This window comes from Mixophyes fleayi, chromosome 4 (genome assembly GCF_038048845.1).
Source record: "Mixophyes fleayi isolate aMixFle1 chromosome 4, aMixFle1.hap1, whole genome shotgun sequence".
Taxonomy (NCBI): Eukaryota; Metazoa; Chordata; class Amphibia; order Anura; family Limnodynastidae; genus Mixophyes; species Mixophyes fleayi.
In genome coordinates, this window is record NC_134405.1 from 27,990,833 (window position 1) to 28,006,198 (window position 15,366).

The window sequence follows — 15,366 nt, forward strand, 5'->3', positions numbered from 1 at the left end:
TGTTGACTAGAGTTTATGACACTTATCATAAATGACTATTGAAATTTTATTATAACAAATTGAAAGGGACCTAAAAATACACTTACATTCATAACGGGCAACACAGTGCTGGGGTCATGGGTTTGACGCCAATCAAGGCCCTATCTGTCTGGAGTTTGTATGTTTTCCCTATGTTTGCGTCTGTGTGAGAGAATTTAGACTGTAAGATCCACTGTGTGTATGATTAAACATTCTCTGTATAGTGCTGTGAATTATGGTGGTGGTATGTGAAATAAAGGTTTATAATAAACAAGTTAACCCGTGCATGATACTCATGTATTCTAGTCAAATCAAGCTACTTAAAGTGTTAAAAAGGTTCTTGTCATGCATTTGGGCCCAGCCAAGGCCTCCTCAGGGGAAGAGCGTTACTTCCCGACACAAGCGCCCTTTTTTAACGTGGTTTTGTCCACATGTCACCACCTCATCATTTTTCTCCATCACCTCATCCTTCATCTTCATCGCCACATCCTTCATCAAGCTACTTAAGGTGTTAAAAACTCCCCACTGTCACCCCCGGCAACCACCAACCACTCCCAACTGTCACTTCTCCTTCAAGAAATATATAGGTCAGTGTATAACTCTGCCCAGCAGGTGGCGCTGCAGCTTGTTTTTTTTTTCTACACACGCCACTAGGCATTTATATAGTAGATGGACGATTTTAACTTTCAAGATTTAAATGTAAATAATGAACTCACTTCCGACAAAGAAAGTCACTTGTTTGTAATGTAGAAGACACAGAAACTACCTGGAACAAGAATCAAGTCTCTGCTGGACTTGGCACTATTCAATAGAACAGATATCATATCTAACGTACGTAAAGGTGAGAAGACAATTAGGGAACAGTGATCGAGGAACATTGGTCTTGTGTCATTAAAACGTTTTGTAAGAGAACCATAAATTGTAATCAGCTCGGAAGCATTGAAGCTTGTAGACGGAAAGTGTACTGTTACATAAAAACGTGGAGTCCATATTGTATGCACTGTTCAATAGAGGTGATTGTTTCCCTGCATCTATTAATATGGCCTATAATGATTGTATTGAATTCAAAGGTTATCTTTGAAGGTTGCAGTCATTTTGGGGCCACACATTTTGGTGGATTGGATGTGGCCCATTGGAGTTTTTTTTTCAATGTTTTTTTTCAATGTTCTAGATATAAACTTGTTCACCTTGGATGGACTAGATGTGAAATTCTACACATTGGACCAGACAGGATGTGAACCTACATACTGGACCAGATTAGGTATGGAACTCTGCACTATAGAACAAACTAGATGTGGACCTATAAACATTGGACCAAACTGGATGTGAACCTGCATACTGGACCAGATTAGGTATGGAACTCTGCACTATAGAACAAATTAGATGTGGACCTATAAACATTGGACCAGACTGGATGTGAACCTGCATACTGGACCAGATTAGGTATGGAACTTTGCACTACACAACAGACTAGATGTGGACCTATAGACATTGGACCAGACTGGATGTGAACCTGCATACTGGACCAGATTAGGTATGGAACTTTGCACTACACAACAGACTAGATGTGGACCTATAGACATTGGACCAGACTGGATGTAAACCTGCATACTGGACCAGATCAGGTATGGAACTTTGCACTACACAACAGACTAGATGTGGACCTATAGACATTGGACCAGACTGGATGTGAACCTGCATACTGGACCAGATTAGGTATGGAACTTTGCACTACACAACAGACTAGATGTGGACCTATAGACATTGGACCAGACCAGATGTGAACCTGCATATCAAACCAGATTAGGTATGGAACTCTACACTACAGAACAGACTAGATGTGGACCTATAAACGTACCAGTCTGGATGTGAACTTATCAGACCAGATTAGGTATGGGACTCTGAACTACAGAACAGACTAGATGTGGACCTGTAAACATTGGACCAGACTGGATGTGAACCTACATTCGGTGGCTAAGTGGGTAGCACTTCTGCCTCACAGCACTGGGGTCACGAGTTCAATTCCAGACCATGGCCTTATCTGTGTGGAGTTTGTATGTTCTCTCCGTGATTGCGTGGGTTTCCTCTGGGTGCTCCGGTTTCCTCCCTCACTCCAAAAACATACTAGTAGGTTAATTTGCTCTTATCAAAATTGACCCTAGTCTCTCTCTCTGTATGTTAGGGAATTTATGAATGTTTGTTAGGGAATTTAGACTGTAAACTCCAATGGGGCAGGGACTAATGTGAACCAGATTAGGTATAGAACTCTGCACTACAGAACAGACTAGATGTAGACCTATAGACAGACATTGGACCAGACTGGATGTGAACCTACATATCAGACCAGATTAAATATGGAACTCTGCACTATAGGACAGACTAGATGTGGACCTATAGACAGACATTGGACCAGACTGGATGTGAACCTACATATCAGACCAGATTAGGTATGGAACGCTGAGCTACAGAACAGATTAGATGTGGACCTATAGACATTGGACCAGACTGGATGTGAACCTACATATCAGACCGGATTAGACATGGAACTCTGCACCATAGAACAGACTAAATGTGGGCCTCTACTCATTGGACCAGACTGAATGTGAAACTATTTACTCTAGACCAGATTAGATGTGGATCTCTACAAATTGGGCCAGATTAGGTATGGTACACTACACAATGGACTGGATATAGTCATCTACATTATAGAACAGACTAAATGTGTACCTCAACAAAATTACCAGACTGGATTTGAACCTCTACACATTACATCAGACTATATGTGGACATCTATTCAATGAACTGAATTTGAATTAATATTAGTAATTAGTAAGTATTAATTTACTGAGAGTCACAGCCCTATAGTTAGTATTGGGAAGTTGTAGATCAGAGATCTGTTCCTTTTTCGGAGAGGTAGGGTCCAGAGGGCACAAAAGAAAGGGTCAGCATCATATTGGTATCTTTAACTATAACTTTATGTCCATACAGTGGTGCCTGTTATTCCGGTATCTGACTCGTTAAATCGTTTCAAACAACCTGTAATACTTTAGTAAACAAATAATGCATGTTAAGCATAATGCATGCAACAACAAAACACTAGTTATGCAATACAATATCTAAAATAAATTTATGATACCCTGAGTAATCAGAGTAAAAAAAAAAAAAAAAACCTATTCAGGTCATTAAGATTACTATTTGAACTATGATTGAATTGTATTGATTTCTAAATTGATACTTATTATTAAACAATATTATGTGTGTTGTGACAAAGCAAAACGCTGTTGTTGAATTGTTGGTTTAAATTCATTTAATTTCCAAAATGTCAAATTGATCAAAAGAATTACCTACAAAAAAAAAAAAAAAAGAAAGTCAGTCCTTCCAAGTGTTAGGGGAAAATGTTATGATTGTGGTGAGTAAGAAAATAGCCAACATGCCATATGCTGCTAGTGCTGGTCCTGCTTTTGCTTGTACTAGAATGCCCAGTGCAAAAGCGAGGGCTCACCAAGGTCATGTATCCTCTGTAACCTCTAATGCATAACCTGCTAGCTCTAAGTGTCGGTCATCTCCAAAAACAGGGTCACCAAAGAATTAGAAGTGCAAAGAGAAGAAGGACAAAATGGGCCTTCATGTAATCATTATATGAAATTCTCTAAAGGTGTTCCACCTGTTTCCATGTGTGCTTATGGTATTCAGGTATTCAGCCTGACCGTTGCCAGGGCAACGGCCAGATGCCCAGTTAACAGCTATCGCGCCCTGGCAATATAGAACAGCCGGGTGCTCGCGTTACAGCCTGTGGGCTAATTAGGCAGCCAGGGTTTAATTAGTTGCTGCCTGAGGATGTTTACAGGGCAAAGCCCTGATTGGCCAGTATCAGTATTTAAGGCAGGGAGGGCTTAGCCTCCCTGCCGGTTATAGCGTTTCGGTCGTGCACTGTTGCTGACCTGCTGTTTGAATTTCTGTATACCTGATCTACCGTTGTGACCCTCTGCCTGTACCTTGGACCTTGCCTGTTTACCTGTGACCCTGACCTTTTGGCTTGTGCTCTGGACCTCGCTATTTGCCTGTGACTCTGACCTTTTGGCTTGCATTCTGGACCTCGCTCTTCTGCTACGGACCTCTGACCTCGGCCGGCCTCTGACCATCCACTCCAGTCTGGCTAGCGCCCCTGGTTTCACCTGCGCTGCAGCTATCTTTTATGAGCTTTTACTACTCTGAGCCTGAGGGCATCTAAATACCTGTGAGCATATAAAGCTCTACGGGAAGGCGGCTGCTATAGGTGAAGATCTCTACCCTAACTGTTCTAAAAGCTCATCTAGGTGGTCGTAGCCATAACAGGTAGCCAGCAGAGTTCGCTCCATCCCTATACCCAAAAGCCACATGCATGGAAACCAGAGATAGGATAAAAGGCCGTGCCCGGAGACCACAAGAAAGACCCAGTGATTTCAGCTCAAAATCGTGAAACTGGACATCAGGACTGGAGAGGGCTGGACTGATCAAGAAGAGGAGGGTACAGTGAAGGACTGCGAAGACCGACAGTCTTCTTCCTCAGTCCCTGTGGGTTTTGTGGATTTGTTTTCCTGCTGAAAGCTGGGTGACGGAGAAGCGGGACCACTGCCATGCCAGCAGTGACAAGAGAGGAGCCTCACTTCAAAGGATCATACTCAAAGCAGGATACCCAAGGGTCGGCTATAAGGAAACTGGTACAGAAAACTAAAACACGGGGGTGGACATCTTAACGTAATATTTGAGATTTACGGTTCCAAGATTCATAATGCTGCAGACGCGGAAGTGATTGAGACGTGTCTCACGTTATATAGTTGTTAGGATCAGAAATAGGTTTGGTGACTAACCGCACAGAACTTTCTGATGCCTTATATCAGTCTCTAATGTGAATCACCTGTTTGTTCAATGTTTGTACTTAGCGGAGAAGTAGATAAAAAGGTCTCTTATAAAAGGTGCACACTGAGGTTCACTACTAAGTATTAAAATAATTCAATACTTTATTTAATTTATCATAAATTCATAAATGTTACAAATACCAATGGGTCTCTTGAGCGAAATGTTAAAATATAGAAAAGATGTAGTGAAGAAAACAAAAGAAATAGTGTGACTTAAAAATGGTATATGTAACACCCCAAAGCAAAATTTTGCCATCGTTATTCTGTGTATAAATGACACTTATCCCATTATATGTACCATTTAGCAAGGTCGTTTCTATTTTCCTCCTATTACTGTTCATTCATTTATGGTAATTACTACGCTGGATACTGCATCCAATGGTCTTTCATAGACTAATACTATCCACGTAACAGTAGCAGTCTCCTGTCTCCCATGTATTTTGCAAGTTATAGCAGGACCTCTGCCACTTGTACACACTAGTAATTGGTAACAACGCTCCCTAGGGAATCAGCAGATCATGTTCACATTGATGTTGCTAAGGATCGTCTTGGGGAATACATGGGAGGCAGCAGTCTGCTATAGAGATTGTATTGCTCCCTGACTGGTCAGATGCTCTGTATTGATTAGCAGTACATGGGTCTGATTTAAGTAAAGTTTATCACCCACCACCCTGGTGAGTTTGGGAAGAGCCCTGGGGGTAAATGTATCAAGCTGAGAGTTTTCCGGCGGGTTTGAAAAGTGGCGATGTTGCCTGTAGCAACCAATCAGATTCTAGCTGTCATTTGTACTAAATAAATGATAGCTAGAATCTGATTGGTTTTTCAAACCCGCCAGAAAACTCTCAGCCTGATACATTTACCCCCTGGTGTTTTCAGCACAGGACTGTTTTCTTCTAGGGGCCGGAAGCCGCTTTTGTTTTTCCTATGGCCCAAATTCCCTTAGAGAATTCAGTCCTATGCTGAACAGGTTAGGGCTGGTCAACATTGTGTCAGGGGGATCCCGCTACAGATACGCCTCTGTGAGTGCCCTGACTGCTTCTGGCTGCAATTACAGGGACGTGCACCTACTGTATTTGGCCTGCGTTTGTCATTATTCCCCCCCCCCTTGCCTCTACAGTTGTAAGGAGGCGCAAGTGTCAGATTGCTGAATAGGCGTGCGCTTTCTTTGTGAGCATGTGCAGTGCAAATTTGTGCAATTTACTCTACGCAAACTCGGCATCAGATCCTCTGTCACGTCTTTGTAGGTTGCCTCTGAGTTGTCCTCAATCTACGTGTTCTCTCTGCATGAGATCTCACCGTGTCCCTTCTGTTTGTGTGTCTCTCACCGTGTATCAGTCCGCTTGTCCTCTAACTTTTCTCCCAGTGTCTCTGGTAAACTTCCTCTTCTCTCTGTCTACAACAAAATATTTCTGTGGAAATCAATATCATTGCTCTTTGTCCCCGTGTCCTGTCCTACCCAGGCACACTCTCCAACTCATTTCTGTGTGTCCAGTCTGTACCACTCACTTCTGTCTAATTTTATCTCTCCCACTTACTTTTGTCTTATCTGTCGATATCCCTCACTTTTATGTGTCGTATTTGTACCTCTCAATTCTATCTGTCCCGTCTGTATCACCCACTTCTGTGTGTTCTATCTTTACCTCTCACTTCTGTCCAATCTTATCTGTAACACTCGCTTGTGTCTGTTCCATATCTACCACTCACTTCTGTCTGTTCTATTTGTACCACTGTCTTTTCTCTAATCTGTCTGTAGCAGTCACTTCTGTCCAATCTTATCTGTAACCCTCACTTCTGACTGCCCCATCTGTACCATTCACGTCTGTCTGCCCCATGTGTACCACAACTTCTGTCTGCTCCATCTGTACCACTCATTTCTGTCTGCTCCATCTGTAGCATTCACTTCTGTCTGCCCCATATGTACCACTCACTTCTGTCTGCCCATCTGTACCACTCACTTCTGTCTGCTCCATCTGTAGCATTCACTTCTGTCTGCCCCATCTGTACCACTCACTTCTGTCTGCCCCATCTGTGCCACTCACTTCTGTCTGCTCCATCTGTTCCACTCACTTCTGTCTGCCCCATCTGTACCATTCACGTCTGTCTGCCCCATGTGTACCACAACTTCTGTCTGCTCCATCTGTACCACTCATTTCTGTCTGCTCCATCTGTAGCATTCACTTCTGTCTGCCCCATATGTACCACTCACTTCTGTCTGCCCATCTGTACCACTCACTTCTGTCTGCCCCATCTGTGCCACTCACTTCTGTCTGCCCCATCTGTTCCACTCACTTCTGTCTGCTCCATCTGTGCCACTCACTTCTGTCTGCTCCATCTGTTCCACTCACTTCTGTCTGCCCCATCTGTACCATTCACTTCTGTCTGCTCCATCTGTACCACTCACTTCTGTCTGCTCCATCTGTACCATTCACTTCTGTCTGCTCCATCTGTACTACTCACTTCTGTCTGCTCCATCTGTACCATTCACTTCTGTCTGCTCCATCTGTACCACTCACTTCTGTCTGCCCCATCTGTACCACTCACTCATGTGTGCCCCATCTGTACCAATCACTTCTGACTGCTCCATCTGTACCACTCACTTCTGTCTGCTCCATCTGTACCACTCACTTCTGTCTGCCCCATCTGTACCACTCACTTCTGTCTGCTCCATCTGTGCCACTCACTTCTGTCTGCTCCATCTGTACCACTCACTTCTGTCTGCTCCATCTGTACCACTCACTTCTGTCTGCTCCATCTGTACCACTCACTTCTGTCTGCCCCATCTGTACCACTCACTTCTGTCTGCTCCATCTGTGCCACTCACTTCTGTCTGCCCCATCTGTACCATTCACTTCTGTCTGCTCCATCTGTACCACTCACTTCTGTCTGCTCCATCTGTACCACTCACTTCTGTCTGCTCCATCTGTACCACTCACTTCTGTCTGCTCCATCTGTACCACTCACTTCTGTCTGCTCCATCTGTACCATGACTTCTGTCTGCCCCATCTGTACCACTCACTTCTGTCTGCCCCATCTGTACCATTCACTTCTCTCTGCCCCATCTGTACCATTCACTTCTGTCTGCTCCATCTGTACTACTCACTTCTGTCTGCTCCATCTGTACCATTCACTTCTGTCTGCTCCATCTGTACCACTCACTTCTGTCTGCCCCATCTGTACCACTCACTCATGTGTGCCCCATCTGTACCAATCACTTCTGACTGCTCCATCTGTACCACTCACTTCTGTCTGCTCCATCTGTACCACTCACTTCTGTCTGCCCCATCTGTACCACTCACTTCTGTCTGCTCCATCTGTGCCACTCACTTCTGTCTGCTCCATCTGTACCACTCACTTCTGTCTGCTCCATCTGTACCACTCACTTCTGTCTGCTCCATCTGTACCACTCACTTCTGTCTGCCCCATCTGTACCACTCACTTCTGTCTGCTCCATCTGTGCCACTCACTTCTGTCTGCCCCATCTGTACCATTCACTTCTGTCTGCTCCATCTGTACCACTCACTTCTGTCTGCTCCATCTGTACCACTCACTTCTGTCTGCTCCATCTGTACCACTCACTTCTGTCTGCTCCATCTGTACCACTCACTTCTGTCTGCTCCATCTGTACCATGACTTCTGTCTGCCCCATCTGTACCACTCACTTCTGTCTGCCCCATCTGTACCACTCACTTCTGTCTGCTCCATCTGTGCCACTCACTTCTGTCTGCTCCATCTGTACCACTCACTTCTGTCTGCTCCATCTGTACCACTCACTTCTGTCTGCCCCATCTGTACCACTCACTTCTGTCTGCTCCATCTGTGCCATTCACTTCTGTCTGCCCCATCTGTACCACTCACTTCTGTCTGCCCCATCTGTACCACTCACTTCTGTCTGCTCCATCTGTACCACTCACTTCTGTCTGCCCCATCTGTACCACTCACTTCTGTCTGTCCCATCTGTACCACTCACTTCTGTCTGCCCCATCTGTACCATTCACTTCTGTCTGCCCCATCTGTACCACTCACTTCTGTCTGCCCCATCTGTACCACTCACTTCTGTCTGCCCCATCTGTACCAATCATTTATGTCTGCCCCATCTGTACCACTCACTCATGTGTGCCCCATCTGTACCAATCACTTCTGTCTGCTCCATCTGTACCACTCACTTCTGTCTGCTCCATCTGTACCATTCACTTCTGTCTGCCCCATCTGTACCACTCACTTCTATCTGCTCCATCTGTACTATTCACTTCTCTCTGCACCTTCTGTGCCACTCACTTCTGTCTGCCCCATCTGTACCACAACTTCTGTCTGCTCCATCTGTACCACTCACTTCTGTCTGCCCCATCTGTACCACTCACTTCTGTCTGCCCCATCTGTACCATTCACTTCTGTCTGCCCCATATGTACCACTCACTTCTGTCTGCTCCATCTGTACCAATCATTTATGTCTGCCCCATCTGTACCACTCACTCATGTGTGCCCCATCTGTACCAATCACTTCTGTCTGCTCCATCTGTACCACTCACTTCTGTCTGCTCCATCTGTTCCACTCACTTCTGTCTGCCCCATCTGTGCCACTCACTTCTGTCTGCCCCATCTGTACCATTCACTTCTCTCTGCCCTTTCTGTACCACTCACTTCTGTCTGCCCCATCTGTACCACTCACTTCTGTCTGCCCCATCTGTACCACAACTTCTGTCCGCTCCATCTGTTCCACTCACTTCTGTCTGCCCCATCTGTACCAATCACTTCTGTCTGCTCCATCTGTGCCACTCACTTCTGTCTGCTCCATCTGTTCCACTCACTTCTGTCTGCCCCATCTGTTCCACTCACTTCTGTCTGCTCTATCTGTACCACTCACTTCTGTCTGCCCCATCTGTACCACTCACTTCTGTCTGCTCTATCTGTACCACTCACTTCTGTCTGCCCCATCTGTACCAATCACTTCTGTCTGCCCCATCTGTACCACTCCCTTCTGTCTGCCCCATCTGTACCACAACTTCTGTCTGCTCCATCTGTACCACTCACTTCTGTCTGCCCATCTGTACCACTCACTTCTGTCTGCTCCATCTGTACCACTCACTTCTGTCTGCCCCATCTGTACCACTCATTTCTGTCTGCCCCATCTGTTCCACTCACTTCTGTCTGCCCCATCTGTACCAATCATTTCTGTCTGCCCCATCTGTACCACTCACTTCTGTCTGCCCCATCTGTTCCACTCACTTCTGTCTGCCCCATCTGTACCAATCATTTCTGTCTGCCCCATCTGTACCATTCACTTCTGTCTGCCCCATCTGTACCAATCACTTCTGACTGCTCCATCTGTACCACTCACTTCTGTCTGCTCCATCTGTACCACTCACTTCTGTCTGCTCCATCTGTACCACTCACTTCTGTCTGCTCCATCTGTACCACTCACTTCTGTCTGCTCCATCTGTACCACTCACTTCTGTCTGCCCCATCTGTACCACAACTTCTGTCTGCTCCATCTGTACCACTCACTTCTGTCTGCTCCATCTGTACCACTCACTTCTGTCTGCTCCATCTGTACCACAACTTCTGTCTGCCCCATCTGTTCCACTCACTTCTGTCTGCCCCATCTGTGCCACTCACTTCTGTCTGCTCCATCTGTTCCACTCACTTCTGTCTGCTCCATCTGTGCCACTCACTTCTGTCTGCTCCATCTGTTCCACTCACTTCTGTCTGCCCCATCTGTTCCACTCACTTTTGTCTGCCCCATCTGTACCAATCACTTCTGTCTGCCCCATCTGTACCACTCACTTCTGTCTGCCCCATCTGTTCCACTCACTTCTGTCTGCCCCATCTGTACCATTCACTTCTGTCTGCCCCATCTGTACCACTCACTTCTGTCTGCTCCATCTGTACCACTCACTTCTGTCTGCCCCATCTGTTCCACTCACTTCTGTCTGCCCCATCTGTACCATTCACTTCTGTCTGCCCCATCTGTACCACTCACTTCTGTCTGCCCCATCTGTACCACTCACTCATGTGTGCCCCATCTGTACCAATCACTTCTGACTGCTCCATCTGTACCACTCACTTCTGTCTGCCCCATCTGTACCACTCACTTCTGTCTGCCCCATCTGTACCACTCACTCATGTGTGCCCCATCTGTACCAATCACTTCTGACTGCTCCATCTGTACCACTCACTTCTGTCTGCCCCATCTGTACCAATCACTTCTGACTGCTCCATCTGTACCACTCACTTCTGTCTGCTCCATCTGTACCACTCACTTCTGTCTGCTCCATCTGTACCACTCACTTCTGTCTGCTCCATCTGTACCACTCACTTCTGTCTGCCCCATCTGTTCCACTCACTTCTGTCTGCCCCATCTGTACCACTCACTTCTGTCTGCCCCATCTGTACCAATCACTTCTGTCTGCCCCATCTGTACCACAACTTCTGTCTGCCCCATCTGTACCACTCACTTCTGTCTGCTCCATCTGTACCACTCACTTCTGTCTGCCCATCTGTACCAATCACTTCTGTCTGCCCCATCTGTACCACTCCCTTCTGTCTGCCCCATCTGTACCACAAATTCTGTCTGCCCCATCTGTACCACTCACTTCTGTCTGCCCCATCTGTACCACTCACTTCTGTCTGCCCCATCTGTACCAATCACTTCTGTCTGCCCCATCTGTACCACAACTTCTGTCTGCCCCATCTGTACCACTCACTTCTGTCTGCTCCATCTGTACCACTCACTTCTGTCTGCCCATCTGTACCAATCACTTCTGTCTGCCCCATCTGTACCACTCCCTTCTGTCTGCCCCATCTGTACCACAAATTCTGTCTGCCCCATCTGTACCACTCACTTCTGTCTGCCCATCTGTACCAATCACTTCTGACTGCTCCATCTGTACCACTCACTCATGTGTGCCCCATCTGTTCCACTCACTTCTGTCTGCCCCATCTGTGCCACTCACTTCTGTCTGCTCCATCTGTTCCACTCACTTCTGTCTGCCCCATCTGTTCCACTCACTTCTGTCTGCTCCATCTGTACCAATCACTTCTGACTGCTCCATCTGTACCACTCACTTCTGTCTGCTCCATCTGTACCACTCACTTCTGTCTGCTCCATCTGTACCACTCACTTCTGTCTGCTCCATCTGTACCACTCACTTCTGTCTGCCCCATCTGTACCATTCACTTCTCTCTGCCCCTTCTGTACCACTCACTTCTGTCTGCCCCATCTGTACCACTCACTTCTGTCTGCCCCATCTGTACCATTCACTTCTGTCTGCTCCATCTGTACCACTCACTTCTGTCTGCCCCATCTGTACCACTCACTTCTGTCTGTCCCATCTGTACCAATCACTCATGTCTGCCCCAACTGTACCACTCACTTCTGTCTGCCCCTTCTGTACCACTCACTTCTGTCTGCCCCTTCTGTACCAATCACTTCTGTCTGTCCCATCTGTACCAATCACTCATGTCTGCCCCAACTGTACCACTTACTTCTGTCTGCCCCATCTGTACCATTCACTTCTGTCTGCTCCATCTGTACCACTCACTTCTGTCTGCCCCATCTGTACCATTCACTTATGTCTGCCCCATCTGTACCACTCACTTCTGTCTGCCCCATCTGTACCACTCACTTCTGTCTGCCCCATCTGTACCACTCACTTCTGTCTGCCCCATCTGTACCACTCACTTCTGTCTGCCCCATCTGTACCACTCACTTCTGTCTGCCCCATCTGTACCACTCACTTCTGTCTGTCCCATCTGTACCACTCACGTCTATCTGCCCCATCTGTACCACTCACTTCTGTCTGCCCCATCTGTACCACTCACTTCTGTCTGCCCCATCTGTACCATTCACTTCTGTCTGCCCCATCTGTACCATTCACTTCTGTCTGCCCCATCTGTACCACTCACGTCTGTCTGCCCCATCTGTACCATTCACTTCTGTCTGCCCCATCTGTACCACTCACGTCTATCTGCCCCATCTGTACCACTCACTTCTGTCTGCCCCATCTGTACCATTCACTTCTGTCTGCCCCATCTGTACCATTCACTTCTGTCTGCCCCATCTGTACCATTCACTTCTGTCTGCCCCATCTGTACCACTCACGTCTATCTGCCCCATCTGTACCAATCACTTCTGTCTGCTCCATCTGTGCCACTCACTTCTGTCTGCTCCATCTGTTCCACTCACTTCTGTCTGCCCCATCTGTACCATGACTTCTGTCTGCCCCATCTGTACCACTCACTTCTGTCTGCCACATCTGTTACACTCACTTCTGTCTGCCCCATCTGTACCAATCACTTCTGTCTGCCCCATCTGTACCATTCACTTCTGTCTGCCCCATCTGTACCACTCACTTCTGTCTGCCCCATCTGTACCACTCACTTCTGTCTGCCCCATCTGTACCATTCACTTCTGTCTGCCCCATATGTACCACTCACTTCTGTCTGCTCCATCTGTACCACAACTTCTGTCTGCTCCATCTGTACCACTCACTTCTGTCTGCTCCATCTGTACCACTCACTTCTGTCTGCTCCATCTGTACCACTCACTTCTGTCTGCCCCATCTGTACCACTCACTTCTGTCTGCCCCATCTGTACCACAACTTCTGTCTGCTCCATCTGTACCACTCACTTCTGTCTGCCCATCTGTACCAATCACTTCTGTCTGCCCCATCTGTTCCACTCACTTCTGTCTGCCCCATCTGTACCAATCATTTCTGTCTGCTCCATCTGTACCACTCACTTCTGTCTGCTCCATCTGTACCACTCACTTCTGTCTGCTCCATCTGTACCACTCACTTCTGTCTGCCCCATCTGTACCACAACTTCTGTCTGCTCCATCTGTTCCACTCACTTCTGTCTGCCCCATCTGTACCACAACTTCTGTCTGCTCCATCTGTACCACTCACTTCTGTCTGCTCCATCTGTACCACTCACTTCTGTCTGCTCCATCTGTACCACTCACTTCTGTCTGCTCCATCTGTACCACTCACTTCTGTCTGCTCCATCTGTACCACTCACTTCTGTCTGCTCCATCTGTACCACTCACTTCTGTCTGCCCCATCTGTACCACAACTTCTGTCTGCTCCATCTGTTCCACTCACTTCTGTCTGCTCCATCTGTTCCACTCACTTCTGTCTGCTCCATCTGTACCACTCACTTCTGTCTGCTCCATCTGTTCCACTCACTTCTGTCTGCTCCATCTGTGCCACTCACTTCTGTCTGCTCCATCTGTTCCACTCACTTCTGTCTGCCCCATCTGTTCCACTCACTTCTGTCTGCCCCATCTGTACCAATCACTTCTGTCTGCCCCATCTGTACCACTCCCTTCTGTCTGCCCCATCTGTACCATTCACTCATGTGTGCCCCATCTGTACCACTCACTTCTGTCTGCCCCATCTGTACCACTCACTTCTGTCTGCCCATCTGTACCAATCATTTCTGTCTGCCCCATCTGTACCACTCCCTTCTGTCTGCCCCATCTGTACCATTCACTCATGTGTGCCCCATCTGTACCACTCACTTCTGTCTGCTCCATCTGTACCACTCACTTCTGTCTGCTCCATCTGTACCACTCACTTCTGTCTGCTCCATCTGTACCACTCACTTCTGTCTGCTCCATCTGTACCACTCACTTCTGTCTGCCCCATCTGTACCATTCACTTCTCTCTGCCCCTTCTGTACCACTCACTTCTGTCTGCCCCATCTGTACCACTCACTTCTGTCTGCCCCATCTGTACCATTCACTTCTGTCTGCTCCATCTGTACCACTCACTTCTGTCTGCCCCATCTGTACCACTCACTTCTGTCTGCCCATCTGTACCACTCACTTCTGTCTGCCCCATCTGTACCACTCACTTCTGTCTGCCCCTTCTGTACCAATCACTTCTGTCTGTCCCATCTGTACCAATCACTCATGTCTGCTCCATCTGTACCACTCACTTCTGTCTGCTCCATCTGTACCACTCACTTCTGTCTGCCCCATCTGTACCACTTACTTCTGTCTGCCCCAACTGTACCACTCACTTCTGTCTGCCCCATCTGTACCATTCACTTATGTCTGCCCCATCTGTACCACTCACTTCTGTCTGTCCCATCTGTACCATTCACTTATGTCTGCCCCATCTGTACCACTCACTTCTGTCTGCCCCATCTGTACCACTCACTTCTGTCTGCCCCATCTGTACCACTCACTTCTGTCTGCCCCATCTGTACCACTCACGTCTATCTGCCCCATCTGTACCACTCACTTCTGTCTGTCCCATCTGTACCACTCACTTCTGTCTGTCCCATCTGTACCACTCACGTCTATCTGCCCCATCTGTACCACTCACTTCTGTCTGCCCCATCTGTACCACTCACGTCTGTCTGCCCCATATGTACCACTCACGTCTATCTGCCCCATCTGTACCACTCACTTCTGTCTGCCCCATCTATACCATTCACTTCTGTCTG